This window comes from Diospyros lotus, chromosome 2, assembly GCF_014633365.1.
Source record: "Diospyros lotus cultivar Yz01 chromosome 2, ASM1463336v1, whole genome shotgun sequence".
Lineage (NCBI taxonomy): Eukaryota > Viridiplantae > Streptophyta > Magnoliopsida > Ericales > Ebenaceae > Diospyros > Diospyros lotus.
Genome location: NC_068339.1, coordinates 24,265,999 through 24,290,907, shown reverse-complemented (window position 1 = coordinate 24,290,907; position 24,909 = coordinate 24,265,999). Strand labels below are relative to the sequence as shown.

The window sequence follows — 24,909 nt, the reverse complement described above, 5'->3', positions numbered from 1 at the left end:
CTCTCCCTTGCCCACGAGCGCGCTTACTTCATAGTTCAAGCTTCAGACTCAATTTTCACAAACTCATAGTGCGATTTGTAGCCTCGCTTCAAGTTTTCAACTTCAATCTTTAGGCTTCGTCGTTTCGATAGACTATAGGCAGTAGCAACAACAACAAGAAGTAGATAATCTTGGCTAAGCAGTTTGACAACTTATAAGCTGCTCTAGCAGCTTAAAAGCTACAATAGCTTTTGCTTTAAAGTGTTTGGCTCAGCCAAACAGCTTAAAAGTTATAGAGCTTAAACGCTTAGCATTTGAAAAAAAGATAATGTTGCTCGAAATTTGAAGTCTAAGACTCAAAACTCCACCATTTTCACGCAGTCCTCTTCACATTGACACACATATATACACATATACACATCCGAAAACACACACACACATATATACAAACATAGACACACACACACACATATATATATATATACTACAAAAGCTTTTGAACCCATTACATGATTGTACTTCAACTTTGATTGATTATTTTTGTTGATCTCACGACGTTTTTTCAATACAAAAATAAATAAATTTTGCTATTATTATCAAGAGATACAAATATACTATATTAAATTAAAATAATATTATTAAACAAATTTAAAAATTTAATTATTCAACTCAAAACTTTTACCTAGCAAATCACAAACCCATCATGAAATAATTACATACAATAAAATAAATATAAATATATAATTAGGCAAATTGAACAATGTATAAATGGATGCTAAAATTACAATTTCAAAAAGAAGGCAGTGTTTTACTGCCTTCTTCTTATAATAATTATATTAATAATAATATAATAAAATATATATATTATATATCTACAAACATTGTAGCAAACATATAATATATATTATATATTTGCAAAAACTTTTGTAGAAGATAATAAATATATATAATAAATATATTTTATTTTATTTTTAATATAATATAACTAGCATATACCTGTGCCTAAAGACACGGTATAAATAATATATTAAGATTAAAATACAATTATAATTTATATGTATTATGTTAAAATGCTCTATAAAACTCAAATAAGAAACAAATATATAAAATTTATAATGTTCACCAATATTATAAATCAAAATATAAAAGCAATAAATTTGGTACAAAGCCTATTTGTACGGAACATAATAGCACTTATATCAGGTATAACACTACCTTCCAAGCATTTGCGATGTTTCCATAGCACTCTCCAAAGTGTGGCTCAATTCGAAGTGCTTCCTCATTTTTTAGCAATGCACATTTCGAAATCACGTAGCTAAAACAGAAGAAAAACATCAACATTCAGATACCAGAAAATTGTCAATTTAATCTCAGGATAGGAATGAATAAAATATTATACTCTCAAAGAATCTATATATAAGAAGTAGTTGTGTGTTAAAATTAGTTCTCTACTGAACCCTCCCTCTCTCCATACATAAACATATGTCCACATAGTGGCTTGCACATATAAGGTTTTCATTTATCCTTCTTCATTATTGAATGAACAATAAATTACATTAGAAACTTTTGTCCGAGCAAACTAAGTGAAATATTAAGAAAGAGCATTGCGTAAAAAGATAGAAAAGAAACTGAAGAAAAGAAGCTGATCACTTTCTAGAACTTAGGCAACACCATGAAAAGAGGAAATTAGGTTTTTGAAACTAATTAAAAATGCAGAAGGTTAAGAGACCTGATAATATAAATGCAGTGGGTTGCTCTCATAATCAGCATTGCAGTGCTCCAGAGCTTGTTTATAATTTCCAGCCTTGTACATCTGATGTGCAACACCCAAATGCACATCTTCTTCTGCATCATCAACAACATAATCTCATCTCATCAACATAGGGCACATCACATACAAAAACCAAAACTGACAAAAACTAAAAAAATAAAAAGAAGAAGATTATACAATGCCCACGAAAACTGCAATCCCATTCATAAGGAAACAATCGGTCATTGGGTATTATTTCATTTTTTTTAAAATTTAAATACTAAACCTCCTCCAGCCGACAACAAAAAAGAGAGAATAATCTTATCAAACAATTGACATGACTCAACAATAAGCTTGAATCAGAAAATAAAACGAATCTGACTGAAAACAAAGTAAATAATGATCAATCATAAACGAAGAAAAAGAAACCCTAGAAAATGGGGGAAGGTAACCTTGAGAATAATCAGGAGCAGACTCCGACTTATTAAAATTATTAACCAACGGCTTGAGTTGGGAGGCAGAAGAAAAAGACACTAAAACATCAAAACGAAATCTACACCCATCCATACAATGACACAAAATTCAAGACTGTAAATGTTAGATTCTTCTGAACTCCTAAAACAAACTACAAATCTAGAAGATAAAATATATGCATTAATGACAATTTCACATATCAAAAATTTAGATCCAATCAGCAGAGAGTTAGATCTGAGTTCATCCATACAAAATTCAAGCCATGTAAACATTGAAATCCTCTAAACTCCTGAAACAACCTATAAGTTAAATTGCGCTCCTTTTTAACACCACATATTCTATTCATCAAATAAAAAACATATTTATTTATTATTCAGAAGGGGCACTGAGTCTTGAAGGTTTGGAGTGAATAATAGATCTTCTTCATTACCAACACCTGAAAGCTACACATCATCATCATCTAACCCAAACCCAAGTGAGTTAACTTAAAGTTGTAGCCACGTTAATGAATGGCAATGGCATGGTATATTGGCATGCCTGTTCCTGTTCTAAATGGGAGTAGTGTAGTTTTCATGGCATATTCCTTATCAAGGAGAAGCAAATTAAGGCAGTTGTACCCACACAGCATGTAATGTAATTACTATATATATAATTAACCACTTGAATGTTAATTGTCATCCTCGAGCATGCAAATAATTAAAATTTATTCTCAACCCCCATGAGCATGCATGCCAATTTGATTAGGATGTTTGGAGATCCTCTTTTTGAGTAATTAAGTTTATTTACTTAAAAATTAGAACTTGCATAATCAAATTTTAAAAAAATAAATAAATAATTTGAAAAGTTCCAAGAAGTTTCCTTTTTGAAGATATAATAATACAATTAATTACAACTAAGCAAACAGTATTAGCAACAAAATCTGAGAGGGAGAAAATTCAAAAAGACAGCCACAAAAGAAAGAAAAAGAACCATGTATAACATGGTATGGTACAGTATGGAGACTTAATCCAATAATTAATTAACAAAATTTAGGGCCGTCCGTACCTTCCCTTCCTGATTTTTGCAGTGGCCACCACCGACACCAGGTTCCTCCTGTTGGCAGGCAATCCCATGGAAAATACAAACTACATATATAGAGCACCACTATGATTGATTGTGCTGTTATTATTTTTATTTTCCTGGAAACTTTAATTCTCATTGACCGAAAACAAAAACAAAAAACAGGTGGCCTGTATCATAAAAAGAAATCGATGATTGTGGAAGCAACTTGGATATTTACAGAAATCTATTAAGGGACAAATATGCATTCCTCATATAATTCCATACCCTAGCAATAGATGGATACCATAAGCTAATCTTCTAGTCCCATTTTTACATGTAATTAAAAAATTAGCTTATTCCAAAAATCTAGAGTTGACACATGAAATAACAGTCATATGAAGTTAGTGAATGAACTGAATTCAACCATAATCAAATAACACAAATCAGAATTGAAAAACGAAATGGGAAAAAAATCGGCAATTATGAAATGCCTTTGGCAGTGTGACAATTATCCTCAATAGCCCAACAGATTGTTACAAATGGATATAAAATACTCATACTGACAATTATCCTCCACTACGGTGCCGCATTATCACAGAGTCCAAAATCTAAGTTGGTTTAATATTATGAACTTCAAAGTTTTAGTGATTTGATCCCACAATGCCTACTTGTAATCTGGATCACAACAAATTCATGTGAGAGTGCTTACGAATATTCGTGTTAATATCTTAAGATCTTTTACTTGTTCCTACAAAATTCACAAATCGTTATTGAAGAATTCAGAGGAAACTTAGCAAGTGGTAGAAGGCTAAAAGTTAAAGATTGTTGAACTAATTAAAAGATGAAAACATATGCCTATGTATATGCATATCAACCCAAAAAAGATTCATATAATTTTAACTGGTTGTTATCACGATATTCTCATACTAGAATTTAGCCCTATTCTCAGCAGGAACATAGAACATTGTCTCAGCTAGCACGCCACATTCTCCTCCTGAATCCTTATTCTCATAAAAGGAACCTGTTCCAGGCCAATCACGCTCATGGTTACCGCGGCAAGGGACAAATCATCAGTTGCCACACAATAAATGGGAGATGTTTGCATCCTCCAAAATTTTTCTCTCAGAAAGTTTCAACAGACCTTGCAATCATGTAAGGTACGGTAGAAACAATAGGCTCAATTTGTGCAGTAAATTGATCCCACTGGGAAATATATCCATTTGCATAACAAATATCTCCAAGTCTCTAATAAGCTGCTTACTAGTGTTAAGAGACCCTCGCTGGAAATCATTTTATTCGTTGGAGCCATCAGCCTCATCCTACACAGTGGAGAAGAAATAGACTCTAAATAACTACAGCCAATTATTTTCGGTGTAACCAATTCTGCGAGCAACATACGGAGAAGCCAAAATCCACAAATCGCCATATACCCATTAACCAATATGCAAAAACTATCGCTGAATTGTACATACATGATTGTTTTTCTTCGAACCCTAGAAACACTCTCTTCCAATTAGAGACGTGGATAGACGAAAACGCACCTAGACTCTGCATATGGAGATCAAAAACAAAGCCCTAAGCAAAATATATATGCAAAAACTGGAGAAAGGTAGAGACGAAAACTATTGGTTTCTGGGTCATCTGCTTTCTCTCCCCCAACAGGCAAGCGACGGCCGTCGGCAGCGAAACATGGTCGTGCTTGAAGTAAGTGGCGGCGGCGGAGCACGGCCGCGACAATGCGACGTTCGCAGGCAGTGAGATCTGGAAGCACCGCCAACGATGACGATAAGCACGGCCATGGAAGATCAGCGGCGACAGAGGAAGCACGAACGATAGTGATGGCGGAGTAGCCGTTGGCAAATATGGTTGTGGCGAAAGTTGTGCGGTGGGGGACGACGGTGATTGAGCGGCTACCGGTGGGGCGATAGGGGGGACCCTCGACCATTTCGACCAACATACCCCAAAACTAACTAAATCCAACAGTCAGATCTCCGTAGATTTGAGTTTAAACATCAGGCCAAAAACCCAGTCGCACCTATCTACATACATCTCGCAAAACAACGAAAAAACCACCAAAAATCATACCAAAACACTTACCTCCTTGTAGATTGGGGGCACTTTAACGGTGAAAATGAAGTCGGATGCAAGATCGGACGATTGGATCTCAAGAAACCAGCAGAACTCAAGAGAGAGACGATTTTTGAAGGGGGGCTATCCGCACACCTCCCCCTTTTCCTTTTATATTTTATTTTTTTTAATTATTTTATTTTTTTCTTTATAATTATTATTTAATTTTTATTTTTTTTTCCAGATTTTTACAATCCAAAAAGCAAATTGTTTTGAAAATTACTAGACAATACGATCACATTTGGACATTGCATATGGAATCATACATACTATGATCGTAACATTCTCAACGATTATTGAAAATATAATTAGTTATTGAAACCTCGTTGATCAATGTGTGAATAGAATTACCTTTTGAATTGTTGGATTCAGTTGCTCCAGATTCTAAAAGAATTGAAAAAGTATGAGAAAAACTGTTGAGCATAAAGACTATGTAACCCATTGTTGGTCTGTCAGCTACATTGTCTTGAATGCATAGCAATCCCATATGGATGCTTCTCATTATTTCACTTATCAATTTGAACCGAACCGTAACATAAGATCTATAAAATCTAAAATTGTTTCGTTCTGCCAACTCATCCAAACCTACAAGCATTCAAGATTTTCTATAAGCTCTTACATCTCGAGAATGTTATTTTTTAACCTCCCATCAATATTTATACTTACGTAGCTTAATAAACCCTCTTTCTTCTCACCATTTTGAAAACAAGTGATTTTTCGACCACTAACAATCTCTAAAACTAATATGCCGAAATTATAGATATCTAACTTTATTAAAAATTGTTCATGTCTTGCATACTCTAAAGACATGTATTCACTGCAGTGGTTAAAAAATTGATGTGATTAACAGAATAATTAGTAAAAACTAAAATGATACCCAAAACATAATATTTTTAGAAATCAACAACAGATATGGATTAAAGTAATAAGGTGGAGATGAAGTTAAAATTTTACTAGATCCCTATAATTTTGCTTGTATACCCTTGAGTTTCATACATCATAAATAATCTTGACATGCCAAAATCTGATATTTTGGGGTTCATCTCAGCATCTAACAAAATATTACTAGTTTTGAAATCACAGTGAACAATTCTAAGCCTTGAATCTTCGTGGAGGTATAAAAGTCCTCGAGCAATGTCTCTTATGACTTTGTAATGCCTTCCCCAACTCAAATTGGCATGGTTGATAGAATCCACAGAATTATTCACCTATAGAGTTGAAATATAGCTTGAAATAGATTAAGATAATTTTCGTTGGCAAAAAGTTGATAACAACAAAAAAAATCTTCTATGAACATTCACTATGGAAATCATATCAAATAAGAAGTGATCCAGGCTTGAGTTAATCACGAACTCGTAGAGAATGATCATTTCTCTATCTTACAAACAAAATTCAAGAAACCTAACTAAATTCCAATGTTGAAGCTTGGTCACTAGCGTAACCTCGTTCTTAAATTCTATTTCTCTTTGTCTTGAATTCAAAGAGAGTCTCTTCATTGCTATTTCTTGTCCATTAGAAAGCTTACCCTGAAGATCAACAATAAAAAATGATAAGCAAATCAATTGCCTTCGAAAGAGTTTTGATAATAAGTAAAATCTTGCAATGTTTGAATCTTTAATTACCTTGTAAACTACTCCAAAATCACCTCGACCAAGCTTATTAGTATTAGAGAAGTTATCTGTTACAATGAAAAGAGTATTAAAGTCGTATTGCAAGGATTACAGTAAATAGAAGGGCTCTAGAGCAAAAAAAACCTAATATATGTTTTAGGAACACTTCTCATTTCCCTTTTTGGCACATTCTGATAACCTATTATGGTTTGTTTGTGAAGCTCTAGATGAATGTACATTGGGAGATGAAATCAGTGTTTTGCAATCCTTGCAATACAACTTTAATACTTTTTACATTGCAACAGATAACTTCAATAAGCTTGGTCCAGGCAATTTTACAGTAATTTACAAGATAATTCAAGATTCAAACTCTATAGGATTTTACTTATTATTAAAAACTCTTTCAAAGACAATTGATCTACTTATCATATTAGTGTTGATCTTCAGGGTAAGCTTCCTAATGGACAAGAAATAGCAGTGAAGAGACTCTCTTTGAATTCTAGACAAGGAGAAATAGAATTTAAGAACGAGGTTACGCTAGTGACCAAGCTTCAACATTGGAATTTAGTTAGGTTTCTTGAATTTTGTTTGTAAGATAGAGAAAGGCTCATTCTCTACGAGTTCGTGATTAACTCAAGGCTGGATCACTTCTTATTTGGTATGGTTTCCATAGTGAATGTTCATAGAAGATTTTTTTTTGTTATCAACTTTTTGCCAACGAAAATTATCTTAATCTATTTCAAGCTATATTTCAACTCTATAGGTGAATAATTCTATAGATCTTGTCAACCATGACAATTTGGATTGGGGAAGGCGTTACAAAATCATAAGAGACATTGCTCGAGGACTTTTATACCTCCACGAAGATTCAAGGCTTAGAATTGTTCACCGTGATTTGAAAACTAGTAATATTTTGTTAGATGTTGAGATGAATCCCAAAATATCAGATTTTGGCATGACAAGATTATTTATGATGTATGAAACTCAAGGGTATACAAGCAAAATTATAGGGACCTACTAAAATTTTAACTCCATCTCCACTTTATTACTTTAATCCATATCTGTTGTTGATTTCTAAAAATATTATGTTTTGGGTATTACTTTATTTTTTACTAATTATTCTATTAATCACATTAATACTTTAAACACTGCAGCAAATACATGTCTCTAGAGTATGCAAGACATGGACAATTTTCAATAAAGTCAGATATTTATAGTTTCAGCTATTGGTTTTAGAGATTGTTAGTGATTGAAAAATCACTTGTTTTCAAAATGGCGAGAACGAAGATGGTCTATTAAGCTATGTAAGTATGAATATCGATGGAAGGTTAACAATCACCATTTTCGAGATGTAAGAGCTTATAGAAAATCTTGAATGCTTGCAGGCTTGGAAGAGTTGACAAAACGAAATAATTTTTAATCTGATAGATCCTGTGTTAAGGTCCGATTCAAGTTCGATGAACGAAATAATGAGAAGCATCCATATAGGATTGTTATGCATTCAAGACTATGTAGCTGACAAGCCAACAATAGGTTACATAGTCTTTATGCTCAACAGCTTCTCTCATACTCTTCCAATTCCTTCAGAACTTGGAGCAACTGAGTCTAGCAATTCAAAAGGTACTTCTATTCATGCATCGATCAACGAGACTTCAATTACTAAATTATATCCTCAATAATCGTTGAGAATATTACGACCATTGTATATACGATTTCATATCTTCTGGTCGATTTCTTGCTAGACTTATCTTTCATTTATTATACATTTACGAAACACTTCTTGTTTAATTTACGTGGATTATAATGAACCTCTGAGTGCAATGTCCAAATGTAATCAGATTGCCTAGTAATCTTCAAAGCAGTTTGCTTGTTAGATGATGTTAAATTGTGAGATTTTGACGAATTTAAGCCTCTAAATGAAGAATAATTGGCTCAATTTATACTATAAATGTAACCAATGCATGTTACAACTCTCGGGTAGAACTCACCCTCAAAATCTAGTTGTTAAGGAGATGGTGCTTAAGAGGTTATAAATCTCACACCAGAAGTCTGAACATCCAATGTGGGACAAGTCCCATACCTTGCAATGGACCATCACATACCACCACGCTCCGCAACCCAACGCCCACGACGGCAGGCTGTGCACTAGTCTCTGTTAGTCTCAGGCGAACACTGCAATGCCGACGTCACCTTCGTCACCACTCGCTTGCACTGGGAGCCATGGGGTTGGCTTTGATACCATTGTAATAACTCTCGGATAGAACTCACCCTCAAAAGCTAGCTGTTAAGGGAAGGGTGCCTAAAAGATTATAAACCTCACACCAAAAGTCTAAACTTCCAATGTGGGACAAGTCTCATATCTTACAATAGACCATAACAATGCAATCCATATACACTACAAGAATTTTAAGTTCTAGCGACGAAAATATTTCATCGCTAAATCTAAAAATCCGTCGCTAAATCAATTTAACGACGGATTAGCAATGGATTTTGTCCGTCGCGAAAGTCACTATCGCTAAATTATTTTAACGACGAATCCGTCGCCAATTTAGCGACTGAAATATTTTCGTCACTAAATGTAATTTTTAAAATTTAATGTTAGAAATATTTTCATCGCTAAAACTGTAATTTTTTTTAAATTTAGCAACAGAAATTTCTCTCGCTAAACATATTAAAAGTAAAAAAAATAAAATTAAAATAATTATTTTCTTAAGAAATTAAAAAAATTAAAAATTATTTATTGACGAAAATTTTCATAGCTAAAACATATAAAAAATAAATAAATAAATAAATAAAATATTTTATTAAAAAATTTAAAAATCGATTTAGTAACCAAAATTTCGATCGCTAAAAATATAAAAAAATTAAAAAATAAATAAATAATTAAAATAATTATTTTATCAAAAATAATTAATTAATTAATTAAAATAATTAATTTATTAAAAAATTAAAGAAAATATTCTAACAACAAAAAATTTTAAAAAATAAAAAATTCTCATTGAATTTAACTTTACCTTCATGAAGTTGCATAAAAAACAATAAAAATTTCAGGAAAAAAAATCTAGATTATGAATATTTTTTGGGCAAGAACACTTATTTGCAAAGATCATGAGGAAACTAAGTAATCCTGAAACTAATTATATATGAATTGCAAAGTAATAATACAAGAAAAATACACCACTTTTCTTTATTCTTTCTTTATTTTTTGGGAAAATATTACTTGGTCTAAGTTTTAAATTTAGGAGCCACTAAGTTTTAAATTTAGTAGTAATCCACATGCTAGAAGAATAGAAACTATATCTATGCAAAAGGGACAGACTCTTAGCATGAAGTAGCATAAATATATAGATAAGCTACCAAGAATTACGCAAATGCAAGATAAGTGAACACGGATCTTATGGTATCATCTTGAAAACTTCAGGCAAAAAACAAATGTTAGTTATAGAACTCTTGAATTTTTTAGAACTAGATTCTATCAGGAAGGAATTCCAAAATCGTAATTAAAATTTTTAATTACTTTTCGGAGCACAAAAAAACTAAAACACCAAATTCGGTTTGATAAACCAGTGGAACAGTGGATAACTAGAAAAATAATTCTAGATACTAGAAGCTACAACATAATTTCAAGGACCAAGAACCATATATATGTATATATATATATTTTCGAAGATACTATAGATTAATATGTTTGATTACAATAACCTTGAGCAATGTGCAAACAGAAGGGGGAAGTGTGAAGAAATTACTTGCACCGATAGAATTCCCAATGGTAGAAGTGACATATTACTTTTTCACTCCCAGTGACTTCACCGAAGAAATGCCCTTCAGTAATCTCTCTGTACTCTCCATGTCCTCGGTTCTCCAATGTTTGTCTCTTTTCAGTTTCTTTCTAGTCAACTAAATCAAACAATCAAAATTTTCCAACTCAGCGATGTTTCCAAACTTAAATAACAAACCGAATGAAGGTGAAATTAGTAAGACTAAAAATATCTAACTTTTCATATGGAAAAAGAATGAAAAATCCTAACCTTAAGAATGGCAATCCTTTCAGCGTGCAATTTTTCCAGCTCAGGATCCTAATATGACCCAAACCTAGTAAAGCAATTTGGATGCACATAGATAAGTGAAAATCTTAATTTGAAGATGCAAAATTCAACTTACATCCATCAATTCATCAAGATCAACCTCCTGATTAATTGATGCGGAAGCCTCTGCCTTTTCTTGAGCTAACAGTTCCTATAGGATCAGTAAATGGAACCATAAGAAGCAATAACGATTTGATGCCATAACATTTCAACACAGAAAACATATATATACACACACACAATACATATATATACACACAGAATATATATATTCCATGGTCGCGTTTGAAGTAAGCGGCGGCGGCGGAGCACGGCAGCGACGGTGCGACGTTCGCAGGCCGTGAGATCTGGAAGCACCGCCAGCGATGACGGCAAGCACGGCCATGGAAGATCGGCGGCGACAGAGGAAGCACGAACGACAGTGATGGAGGAGCAGCCGTTGGCGAATATGGCTGTGGCGAAGGCTGTGCGGTGGCGGGCGACGGCGATTGAGCGGCTGCCGGTGGGGCGACAGGGGGGGCAGCAATGGCGTGGGTGACTGCGAGAGAGAGAAAGAGAGGGAGAGAGAGCGGCTGGGCAGAGATGGAGTCTGAGAGGGAAAGAGGGAAGAGAGGGTTGGGCAGTGAGTGGCTCTGTGTGCGTGTGTTAGCGGCAGAAAGGGCTTGCTTCCCAAATTTAATTTGCAATTTGCAGGTGCATTGATGAGCCTGCTGCAGTAGCTTGCCACCATCTCTTGTCCTTTTCAAAATTTTAGGAAACGCTTGCTGCAGTAGCTTCCCACCGAGTTTTGCTACTTGTAGTAGCACAAAGTTGACGCAGAAGTTGACGCACAACATAGAATTCCTGATAAATTAACAATTAAAATATCACGATAAATTGATAATTAAAATATCGCAATATTTTCATTTTAAGGATGATAATTTCTCCCTTTCTATTTTCCCCTCACATGCTCTCTCTCCCTCTCTCTCTCTCTCTACCGTCTCCAGCAGTCAGCCCCGGATCCCTCTCGCCTCCGCCACCGCGTACCAGCACCCGCCGGATCTCTCTCTTGTCGCCGCCGCGTCGCCTTCTCCAGCAACTGCTGCTGCCGCCTCTTTGCTCTCGCCTTCTCCAGCAACCGCTGCTCGCCGCTGGCCACCACCCGCCCTTGAGAAACCAAATCTGCAGTGGATTCGACGGGTTGGGACAAGATCCAGATCTAAGAAAGAGGAAAGACATTTCTTGCCGCCGGATGTATAATTGTTTGATGGATGTATAACAATGTCTTGAGTTTTCATTCAGTCTTGCGCTGCTTCTCTACTGGCACAAATAATTTTTTTATGTGGCTTTATTGTCTTGGCTAAAAAGCGGCAGCTCTTTAGAGAGGAGAGTGGAGAGTGGTGTTAATTACTTTCTTTGGATTAGAAAATTCAATTTAATTATGGATGTATGAATTTTGATTAAGAAGATGATAACGATTTAAATTGTTTTTGGACAGTAAGGTGTAATTGGTAGTGCACTTCTTGTATCTTGGGTTATCTCATCCCATTCATCTGGTCATGATATACTATTTCATAAGAGTCTTTTGATACTGAGACTGACTCCCTTAGAGGACTCAGACACTGCTTATAGAACTTCGTAGATCTCACAACAGGTTACATTATCCTATTTATTTGCTTTTTCTGTTCATTTTGGTAATAGAGACTCTGAGCCTTATGGTTAGAAACCAGGGGATGGATTAAGGTTTTTGAAGTACAAAATAATTTGGATGGCTCTATCTCGCTGTTTCTTATGGATGATGGCATGATGCCTTGTTTTTATGTGTTTTAAGAGGTATATGGTTTTTTGTTTTGATGACTTAAAAGATGATAATCAGTTAAATATATTTTTATTTTTAAAATATATATTTATAAATAATTTAATCTTAAATATTTTTTTTAATGATAACAATGTATCATTCACAAAACGAGCCAAACAGAAGAAAAGTTAACAAAAATATTAATAAGGCAAAATGGCTATTATATATTTAAAAAATAAATAAATTATAGCTCTGCAAATACAAATTCTCAATACAAATTCTTATCAGTTGAATGAATAAAATTGATTACTTAAGAAATCTTGAAATAAAATTGATGAGTTAAGAAATCTTGGACGGAATAAGCACGGGCGGGAAAGAATAGAGAGAGATAAGAGTAGCGAAGGAGAAGCAACAATGTTTTGAGTGGCATTTCAGAGGGTATTTTCGTCCTTTTCCTGCTGTGAGTCAACTTTGTGCGTACATTTAACAAAAGAGAAATTCTATTCACAACGAGAGTTTTACTCTTTACAGTCTTTTCCCACCAAAATTTTTCTTCATTTTTCATAAATTCTATTTTACCCTTCTATCACCGCACCACATCATTTTCCTCAGTCACTTCATTTCTCTTTCTCTCTCATTATATCAATTTCTTTCTCTCTCACACCCATCTCTCCATTTCTCTCTACCAATCAGCACACATACAAATATGTATATATATATATATATACAAACACACACATAGATAATTTATTATAATAAAATAAAATTAAAAAATATAAATAAATATCTGTATTTTAAATAATTATAAATTAACTAATTTTAAATTTTAAATTTTAAATTATCGTGAGTTAATTTTTGATACTCAAATATTTAAAATTAATTAATTTATCTTATTAAATTACTTAAAGATACATATACTTAAAATTAGTTATTCAATCAACTAATTTAATAAAATATATATTTTTAAAAAATAGTTGAATTTATTTAAAGATATATGTATCTTTTTAAAATAATTTATTAAATAAATTCAACTAATTTATTTTTTAAAAAAATCAACTAATTTAATTTATTTAAAGATGGATGTATCTTTTTAAAAGAATTAACTAATTTATTTATTAAATAAATTCAACTAATAAGATATATGTATCTTTTTAAAAAGAATTTATTTATTTTAATTTTTTATTTTATTTTATTATAATAAAAAAAGTAATTAAAATAAAAAAAAAACTTTCCCGAAAGTTGGCTTTCGGGGAATCCAGCGTGCTCCGATCTCTAGCTTTCGGGGAACCCAGCGTTCCTCGAAAGCTGGGGGTCGGGGAGCGCTCCCGAAAGTTGGCTTTCGGGGAACCCAACGTTCCCCGACCCCCAGCTTTGGGAGAACCCAGTATTCCCCGAAAGCTGGGGGTCGGGGAACGTTGGGTCCCCCGAAAGCCAACTTTCGGGGAAGTTTTTTTTTTTTTTAATTACTTTTTTTTATTATAATAAAATAAAATAAAAAATACAACTAAATAAATTCTTTTTAAAAAGATACATATATCTTATTAGTTGAATTTATTTAATAAATAAATTAGTTAATTCTTTTAAAAAGATACATCCATCTTTAAATAAATTCAATTAGTTAATTTTTTTAAAAAATAAATTAGTTGAATTTATTTAATAAATTATTTTTAAAAAAATACATATATCTTTAAATAAATTCAATTAATTTTTAAAGATATATATCTCATTAAATTAATTGATTGAATAACTAATTTTAAGTATATGTATTTTAAATAATTTAATAAAATAAAATAACTAATTTTTTTAAATATTTTTTGACAATAAAAAGGTTCCCCCGAAAGCCAGCTTTCGGGGAACCCAATATTTCCCGAAAGCTGGCTTTTGGGGAAGTTTTTATTTTTTTTAATTAATTTTTTTATTATAAAAAAATAAAAAAATATAAATAAATAAATTCTTTTTAAAAAGATACATATATCTTATTAGTTGAATTTATTTAATAAATAAATTAGTTAATTCTTTTAAAAAGATACATCCATCTTTAAATAAAATAAATTAGTTAATTTTTCAAAAAATAAATTAGTTGAATTTATTTAATAAATTATTTTTAAAAAGATACATATATCTTTAAATAAATTCAACTATTTTTTAAAAATATATATCTTATTAAATTAGTTGATTGAATAACTAATTTTAAGTATATGTATTTTTAAATAATTTAATAAAATAAAATAACTAATTTTTTTTAAATGTTTTTTTGACTATTAAAAGGTTCTCCCGAAAGCCAGCTTTTGGGGAACCCAATGTTTCCCAAAAGCTGGCTTTTGGGGAAGTTTTTGTTTTTATTTTTATTTTTATTATAAAATATATATATATAAATAAATAAATTCTTTTTAAAAAGATACATTTATCTTATTAGTTGAATTTATTTAATAAATAAATTAGTTAATTCTTTTAAAAAGATACATCCATCTTTAAATAAATTAAATTAGTTAATTTTTTTAAAAAATAAATTAGTTGAATTTATTTAGTAAATTATTTTTAAGAAGATACATATATCTTTAAATAAATTTAACTAGTTTTTAAAAATATATATCTTATTAAATTAGTTGATTGAATAACTAATTTTAAGTATATGTATCTTTAAGTAATTTAATATGATAAATTAATTAATTTTAAATATTTTTGAGTATCAAAAATTTAACTCACAATAATTTAAAATTTAAAATTAATTAAAAAATTTATAATTAGTTAATTTATAATTATTTAAAATACAAATATTTATTTATATTTTTTAATTTTATTTTATTATAATAAATTATCTACGTGTGTGTTTGTATATATATATATATATATATTTGTGTATGTGCTGATTAGGTGAGAGAAATAGAGAGATGGGTGTGAGAGAGAAAGAAATTGATATAATGAGAGAGAAAGAGAGATGGAGTGACTAAGAGGAAGATGATGTGGTGGGGTGATAGAAGGGTAAAATATGATTTATGAAAAATAAAATAAAAATTTGATGAGAAAAGATTATAAAGAGTAAAATTCTCGCTGTGAATAGAATTTTCCTTAGCAAAACTCGCTTGCCACCAGCTCTTGTCCTTTTCAAAAGGCTTGCTGTAGTAGCTTGCCATCTTTTGTTTTTTTTAAAATTTTAATTTCAAATTAAATTTATTTGACAAAACAAGAAGAAGATGAAAACCGCTAAAAATTATTGTCTTCTTTTTTTTATAATAATTATGTTAATAATAATATAATATATTTAAAAAAATTTGAGAACAAGGCAGCAAATATATAATATACAATATATTATATATAATTATGTTAATATATAATAATATAATATATTATACATTTCAATTTCCGCTTTGCACCATTACTCCTGCAAAACTGCAAATTGAAACTTGGCTGGGGGCTCCTGGGTTCCATTCCTAGAGAAGTAGAATACTTTTTTTTTTTTTAGAACTTTCGAAGTAACGTCAGTAATGGGTCAAAGGTCTATTATTCTGATTATTTGGACACATTTCGTGATTTATCTTTTTAGTATAATTTTAGGGGTACGGTGATTGAGGACGCCGATGATGAAACGTAATTCAAAAAAAATAAAATGATGCACTTGTTGCAGCGTAGTTGCCCTCTTGTCTCTTTCAAAATTTCAATTTCAAACTTAACAAGTAAAAAAAAAAAATCTAAAGGGAACGTTGGAAATTAGATTTACACACATGATTATTATTGTTTTTTTACATGATAATAATATTATAATATATATATATATGTTATATTTGTAAAGACTTTCGCATATTGAGAACAACAATTCTCTCTAAATTTCAATTTCCCCTAACCCAATCAACATAAAAATAATATTTAGGTAAATAAGTTTTAATAATTTGTTAAAAATTAAGTTTTAAAAAATACATGTATTTTAAATTAAGTATATAATAATAAAATTGACTATACTATAATAAGTAGTAGTATGATTTTGATAAAGCCTGCCTACAACACCTGACTAGTAGCCTTGTCCAACTCTTTTAATTAATTTATTTATCAAAAAAATAAATATAAAATAATAAAAAAAATAAATTGAGAGTGCAAAGATAAATTAAAATGGGGGATAAATTGTTCTTTCCTTTGACTGTCAATATGTATATAATATATACATATATATATTATTAAGATTAAAAGTAGTTGAGAGTCTAATATATATTTAATAATATTATTTATAATATATATTATTTATTTCTAAAATAATATATTTATAAAAATATGAATAAATTTATTAATATATTTATAAATAAGTTATTATTAAATTTTTAATTAGATTTATTTGTGAACTTTAATCAAATCAGATAGTGAACTAATGAGTCAATTTTTTTTAAATTAAAGTTCAATTTATTTATAAATTAAACTTTAAAATTAGATCTCACTTTGACTCATTTATCTTAATAAATAAATTTTTATTAAGTTGAATATCAAGTTATTGAGAAATGAGTAATCTCATTTACAATTCTAAACAAGAAATGACTAAAAGTATTGGAGATTAAAGACTGAGAAAAAATAGTTTAAAAAATCTTGGGAAATGAATTTGTCCTTTTATATGATTTTTTTTTTTAGAATGAATTATGATATTTTGAATCTTTCTTCCATTGAAGTTAAAGTGAAAATTCCTAAATCAGGATCACACATGAAGAGAGAGAGTTGAATTTATTATTTTTTTTATTTTAACAAATCTCATTTCTTTAATATTATAGTTAAAGAAATTTACTTATGATTTATAAGTAATTGATAATTTTATAGTTAATATTTATATTTGTTGATAAAAATTTATTTAATCTATATTGACAAATCTTATCAGTTTGCAATGTCTTGGACTTTTGGTACTCTTCAAAAAGAAAGAAAATTAATCTTTTATTGTAAAGTTGAGTTTTGTTTTTGATAATTGTAATACTCTTCAAATAAAGAGAAAATTAATATAAATATTAAAATATTATTTTAATAATTATTTTTAACGATATTATATATCAATGTATTATATATTTATATTTAAATAGCATTTTCAATATGCATATGTATGTTTTTGGTTTGGAAAAAATTAATATAAACACAAACATAAAAGGGAAGAGACATAAGAATAAGGAAAAGGCTACGAAAAAAAAAACTCTTGTTGGGTCAATTTTTTTAAGACATTTTTTAAAAAGTGTAGAATTTTTTAAGTGTCTCAATAAAATGATTCTAATAAGACACAATAATAAAGTGTCCTAATACAAAAATTTAATAGATCAAAATTTTTAAAGTGTGACAAAATTATGGACTCAATAATTATATTTTTAAATAAATATTAATTTGATACAATAATTTAAATTATTTTATTATCATATTTTAAATTATTATTATTTAAATTATTTAATAATTATTATAATTTAAATTATTTTATCAATTATTATAATCATAAATTATTTTATTTTTATTAATCAAATAATTATTAATATTATTTTAGTTTTTATTTAACAGTGAAATGTCAATTACCAAAAAACATAAAAACAAAAAAGTCAAAACCAAGGCGGGAATGCCCAACCTCATTTTTTAAGCAAGTAAAATATATTAACAAAAACAAATAAAAGAGTACAAACCAAAGACCCCAATCGGGAACCCCAACCAGTGACAAACCTTGCGCCAGCCAGCAAACCCCAATCGGAAACTCAGACCGCGAACATACCCCATTCTCGCTAAACCCAAACAGATCCCCGATGGGAACCCAATCAGAAACCCCAAATAGAATCCCACCTCGCGGCCAGGAAATCCACAATTGAAGAGCCCACCATAAGAGTAGACCCCATCTGGAGAACAAATATGAATCCTAAACCTCTCCCTTTCTCCATCTCGATGTAATAATCTTGTCTCATGGATAGCATAAGCAAGCATTTCACGCAATCCCGTTTGGACAAATCCGGCGTGTACTGCATAAACCCATATATACTCTTGCTAGAGTCCGAAACAATGACAAACTTCATAACAAATTTGTGATAGTCGCCATCGAACGCCATCTTTACCCAAAGACTGTTGAGTATTGCCAAGTTTAACTCACCATTTCAATCGAAAATATTCGCTAAATTCCCCATAAAAAACATTTGAGTTTCCAACATACTCAAAATGTGTTTCATGTATTTATTCGAGTATCGAAACATGCAGTAATTGTACCAGTCTATCGATTCCGTATAATTTAGATAATCTGAAGCCTCTTCCTAGCATCTTCTTTTCTTGTCATTGTTACACCCTTGTGAAGATCCTGCTCCCTTTGATAATACCTAATCCAGTCCCATCTCAATCCTTTCTCATTCCACAGCATAGGCTTGTTGCATCGCAGTAAAGTATTCTATAATCCAGGCCTAGGCTAAAGCATATCTGATCTCATGTCGTAGGCCCTGCTAGAACTTCGTCGCGTTGCTTGCTTTTGAGGTAACTAATTCTAGGGCAAATCTGGTCGAGGAAATAAATTATGCTTCTTACTAGGCTACCATCTTGCTTCCCTAAGTCAATTTAATGAATTCATATACCTTTTGCACTCGCATCCATTCAGGAAAATACGTATCATTAAACACCCTTTGAAACTCCGTCCATGTAGGCTCTCTGCCTGCAAATCTCTGTCTAGCCATCTCCCACCATGATTCTGCATCACCAACTAACAAAAATGTCGCTAACTGCATCTTCTCTGTATCAATGCTTCCTGCAGCCCGCAAGTGCTTCTCCACTATCCTCATCCACTTATCTGCAACCAAGGCATCGTTTCCCCCACTAAATTATGGGGGTTGTAGGGCCATAAATGTAATATCCCATATTTTTTAAAGGGTTCATGTAATACCCTAAGTTGCATTTTATAAAATTAAGTTTATTAATTCGGTTTAAATGATTAGTTTATTTAGTTAAAGTATATTTATATAAAGCATGTAATTGAGTATGCAAAATATAAATATAAATATAAATATGTATATAAGTATGTATAGCTATATAAATAGAAATAAATAGAAATATGTAATAAATTCGTATGTATGTATGTAAAAAAAAAAAAAAATCAAGAAAAATCCGGAAGTTGCAGGCAGCGCGCATGGTCGCCTGCAACCGGGAATTAATAAGGCTAGGGGGGTTTTTAATGGCGATTGATCAGTGGTATGGCCTTCCCAGCCACGTGGGCTTCGATTTGACATGAGCAGCGTGCTTTTTTGGCTATAAATAGCCTAGTTCGCACAAGCCAACCTATCCGAAAATTGCAAAGCTTGGATCGGTTGATTGAGAGAGGGTTTGAGAGATTTGAGAGTAGGGTTCTAATCTTCAAGTCGTGGGCTTCGTTTCTGGAGAATTTAGAGGCCAACGGAGTAGAAGAGAAGGTGAATCGAAGCTTCGCCGAAAAATGCGCGACTCGCCGGAGCCGAGGGATATTCGGCCGATTCGAGGTAAGTTCGATCCTATTTCTTTGTAATTTTTGTATCAATGTGTTCGTAATGTCGAGATCTAGAGCTTAGGAGTAGAAAAATCGAATTTAGAGGTCAAATGGCCGGCCGGCGATGAAGCTCTCACCGGAGAAGAAGAACCAGTCGGGCGCGTGAGCTGCACGCGCCTGCGAGTGGGAAGAAGGCGCGTGCGGCTCGCGCCCGTCAGGAAAAATTAAAAAAAAAAAAAAAGAGTAAAATTCTGAAAAAAAATTATTAAATTTGAAATGTTGTTTATGGTATATTGGTAAAGCAATTTTCTGAAATTATGGTATATTGGTAAAGCAATTTTCTGAAAATGCCAAAATTATTAATTATTTAAGTGGATTTTTCTATTATAGAAATAAAGAAAAATAGAATTTTGATTTTGAAAATTCCAAGAAAAATTTCAGAATGTTATAAGTGATATTTAAGAAATTCTAGTGAAAATAAATTGAATAAAATGCAATATTAGGTAATTATTATGTAATTTAAGTAGATTTTTCTATTATAGAAATAAAGAAAAATAGGATTTTAATTCTGAAAATTCCAAGAAAAAATTTCAGAATGTTATAAGTGTTATTTAAGAAATATTAGTGAAGAGAAATTTAATAAATTGAAAGATTAGGTAATTATTATGTAATAATTACATATTTAGCTATTATGAAATAAGGGAAACTAGGAATTAAAGTTAGAAAATTACAAGAAAAATTCCAGAATACTAAGAATATTATTTAAGGAATATTGGTAAAAAGAAAGTAAATTTTTATGAAGTCTGGATAATTATTATGTAATTTTGAAAGAGATAAAGCTTAGGAATAAAAAAAAAATAGAAGAAATTATGAAAAATTAGCAAATGGTATTCTAAAAATAAATCTCTACTGTAGGGGTCCTTGTGAGTAAGGAGATTAAGGGATAGCCGCTTGACACGTAGTTCGAGACAAATTAGCTGTAAGTATGCTGCTTGAATTTAATACAGTTATAAATGTAAATGCTTTTATCATATTGGCATGCTATGATATAAAACCATCATGTAGACTGCATTAATGGCATGACTATGAAATGCATACATGCACAATGATACTGTTGATCACACGCATATGAGACCGTATGGAGTACGAACTGACACCGCTGGCCTATCAAGGGTGCACCCATACACCCCGACTTCGAAGAGGTGGCCGCTAAAATGATAGGCAGCATGAGGGGTGTAGTTGACACCTACGATAAAAGACATTGCATACACTCATAGCATTGCATTTGGTATTCTTACTTGATGATTCATCATCTAACATGGGTTCGCCCCTGGAACATTCAACGTTCCAGCCGGGACTTGCAGAGATGATTCAGAGAGTGGTGATGTGTAGTGACACGAGACATCAAGATGCGAGTAAATGTACCATATTATAATATGATTAATTTAAGATTTATATATATTGTTCTATCATCAAACGCTTTATGTATTAACTTGTATTAAATGCCATGTTCAATTATTAAATTATGGATTACCATGAGCAGGTTCGATTCAGCTTCCGCTTTACATTTATTTCTAGTTTAGATATCTCATCTGGCACTAGACACGGTCTTAGGGAATTTTAAAATAATGTTCAAAAAAAAAAAAATTTAATCAAATTTCCTGAGGCATAACACGCCCGAGAAGACGGGCTGTTACAGTTCAAGAGTAATTTATCTTGGACTATAAATGCAATTTTCAAATAAATTAGGCTTATATAATTTTCTACGGTAATCAGTACCGAATTGATTGCAAGGAGTGCCTTGGAGCCTAGATGTCTAAGGAAAATGATATGGTATTGACGAAGGTTTCGAATCAAGATTTATGATATTAAAATAAATCAGAATGAAAATAGTTTTCAATACAGTTGTGTTTTAGGATGAAAAATCGAATTAGCGTATGCGATTTTCGGGAAGTCAACGAAACTTTGAGGGGGCTCCAATTTTATGTTAGGAATAATCCTGAGGTGGTTTCGGGATAAAACAAAGGTCACGTGAGAACTCGAGAATGAAATTGACCTTATCGAACAATCTTGGATTATTAATTTTGGGTTTTGATAGTTTAATCCAAATAAAATTTCTACTCAAAGGTGTAATTGCATTTAATTAATTTCCTAAGTTAATTAAGAAAATTTAGAAGTATTGAATATGTAATTTAATTAATTAGTGAATATAATATTTATACAGGCAAATAATTACCAGTGTTTATATTGTATAATATAATATAAATAAGATGTAATATATGATATATGTATATGCGTGGAGAAAAAGTGAGCAACAGTGAGATCATGATTAGCCTTCAGCACGGAGATAAATTCAGTGGGCCAAACCAAGGAATTGCAGAGAAATCTATGGGTGAATTAAATGGTAAGTTGGGAAAATAGTGGCTTAAGAGGAAACAATGGATTCTGTGAAGTAGTGTCAAAGTTATATTTATTAATAATTATGGTGTGTGGTGAAGAAGGTTCTCACGTGCTACCATCTTAAGCCTTATGTATAAAAAAATAAAATAAATAAAAAGGAAAATTTATTATGAGGAGATAGAAAGGATGCTCACGTGAATACATGGTATAAGCATATCACTAATATATATAAATATATATAAGTTATGATAGCAAATATATACTATATAATAGAAGAAAATAATCTCATTTAATATTATATTAATATGTACTAAAATTGGGAACATGGACGCAAGGGAGCGGACTTCAACTTAGCCTTTATTTAATTCTTTTTAAATTTCAATTGCTTTGTAACAAAGTAAATAGGTTATGATTTACCTTGGGGAATGAAATCAGCAACTTCTGGATGAAATTGCAATGGAAGAAATTATTATAAAGCAATTCAGTGGGCAAAAAGCTTAGGTGAAAATGGGCCAATTTAATGGGCTACGCTTGGTGCCCAAACACTATGTGTATATAAGTAGTGTATTGTGTAATTGAAGGGAGTAGTGTGTAATTGAAGGGAGTAGTGCACACTGAGATTAAAGAATCAGAGAGGAGAAAGTGAGAAAAATGAAGGGATTTTGATATTTAGGTAAGTGGGTAGAACTTGTAGAAGTATTGTATGTTATATACGTAGATAAATTTAATTAATTTAAATTACGACTTTATTAATCTTTGTAAAATATCTTACTTCACACGGGAGTATGATAAAGATAATAAATAGTTTTTTAAAGATAAGTTCTTAATCTTCTCTTTATGTTCCTTAATCCCTATACAAGTCTTCGTTATTTTTCATATTTTATTTTCTCTCTCATTGTGATTCGATTCCATGCATTAATAATAATACAAATACGCGTGGTAATTATTTTATAATACATGAGTTGTTGTTGAATCTGTGAACAGTGGGTTTAAACTAAATAGGTGACCCCTGGTGATATTATTTCTAAATGCCACGGGATTTTATATCGCCCCTGCTTCTTTGGGAATGATGCCGAACCGATGTGGATTAGGCTCTTCAAGAATTATGGAGACTCGATGCGATTGTGGCGGTCAACTGACTAGCCTCCGTCTAATATTTAATATTATCAAAGATGAGATCCCCATCGGGCTTCGTATTCATCGGGCTTTGACCCAAAGCCCGATTACCATCGGGCTTCATTGCCCTATGAAGCCCGATGGAAAATCCATCGGGCTTCATCGCCGACGAAGCCCGATGGGACATGTCCCATCGGGCTTCCGTAGAGCGATGAAGCTCGATAGTCCGTATATCCCATCGGGCTTCATAACATACAAAGCCCGATGGGACCCCATCGGGCTTTGTCATGAGATGAAGCCCGATAGGACCAACTAAGCCCGATAGGCTTCCCATTGGCTTCTGCCCCACGAGACTTGATGAGTTGGCAATAAAGCCCGATAGGACTTTTTATCAGGCTTAATTGACCAATGAAACCTGATAAGAAGCCCCAGACAGAACTCTCATGTGTGCAAAAATGTGATAAAATAATTTTTTAAAAATTATGTTAAAATCCTCCAATATTTTTATAAATTTTTTTAAAAATTTTCATAAACTTTATTTTAGTTATAATTAGAGAAGATTATAGTAATAATAAAATTGTTATTTTGTAAGTAAAAAAAATCATGTATTTATGTTATATAAATTCTCTTTATGAATTCGTCCCATTAAATAGTCTAACTTCTTACTTTGAATCTTGTAGCAATGGATAAAGTGCCGTTGGTAATTATGTGGAACAGGGAATGGAACGATGATAAGTACACTGGGGGTAATAAAACGTGTATGATGGCCAATAAGAATGCGACTTTTACTCAATTAACTGATATTGTTTACACAGTAACGGGAATTGATAAAACAAGGTACGACATCGACATTCATTTTTTAATGGAACCATCATGCAGTCTTCCAGCCACTAAGCTCCCTATCAAGGACGACTATGGTGTTGAGTTTGTTATGTACGAAGGAAGTAAATATAAGGTGATCTATGTTGATATGATTCGTAGAGATGCTGGAGTTTGTAACATACATAGTGAGCCGTAATACCAATTTCCTTCAAATAGTGGTGGTAATCAGGATTCAGGTGTTGACGTTCCATTTACATCAGCACGTAGTTCACTGCGGAACGATGATTTTGGTATAT

At 31.5% G+C, this 24,909-nt stretch overlaps 1 protein-coding gene across 2 annotated transcripts in view; it reads right to left on the bottom strand.

The window, feature by feature from the left end:
- LOC127794934 (uncharacterized) overlaps positions 1 to 24,909 on the bottom strand; it is an 81,407-nt gene that overhangs the window by 8,788 nt on the left and 47,710 nt on the right. The window contains exon 2 of one of the 2 annotated variants that reach the window (XR_008021719.1): positions 1,284 to 1,294. The exons of the other annotated variant lie outside the window; for it this stretch is intronic. The gene's annotated coding sequence lies outside the window, so the exon portion shown is untranslated. Of the gene's footprint in view, positions 1 to 1,283; positions 1,295 to 24,909 lie in introns of those variants that run through there. 2 annotated transcript variants of the gene reach the window in all.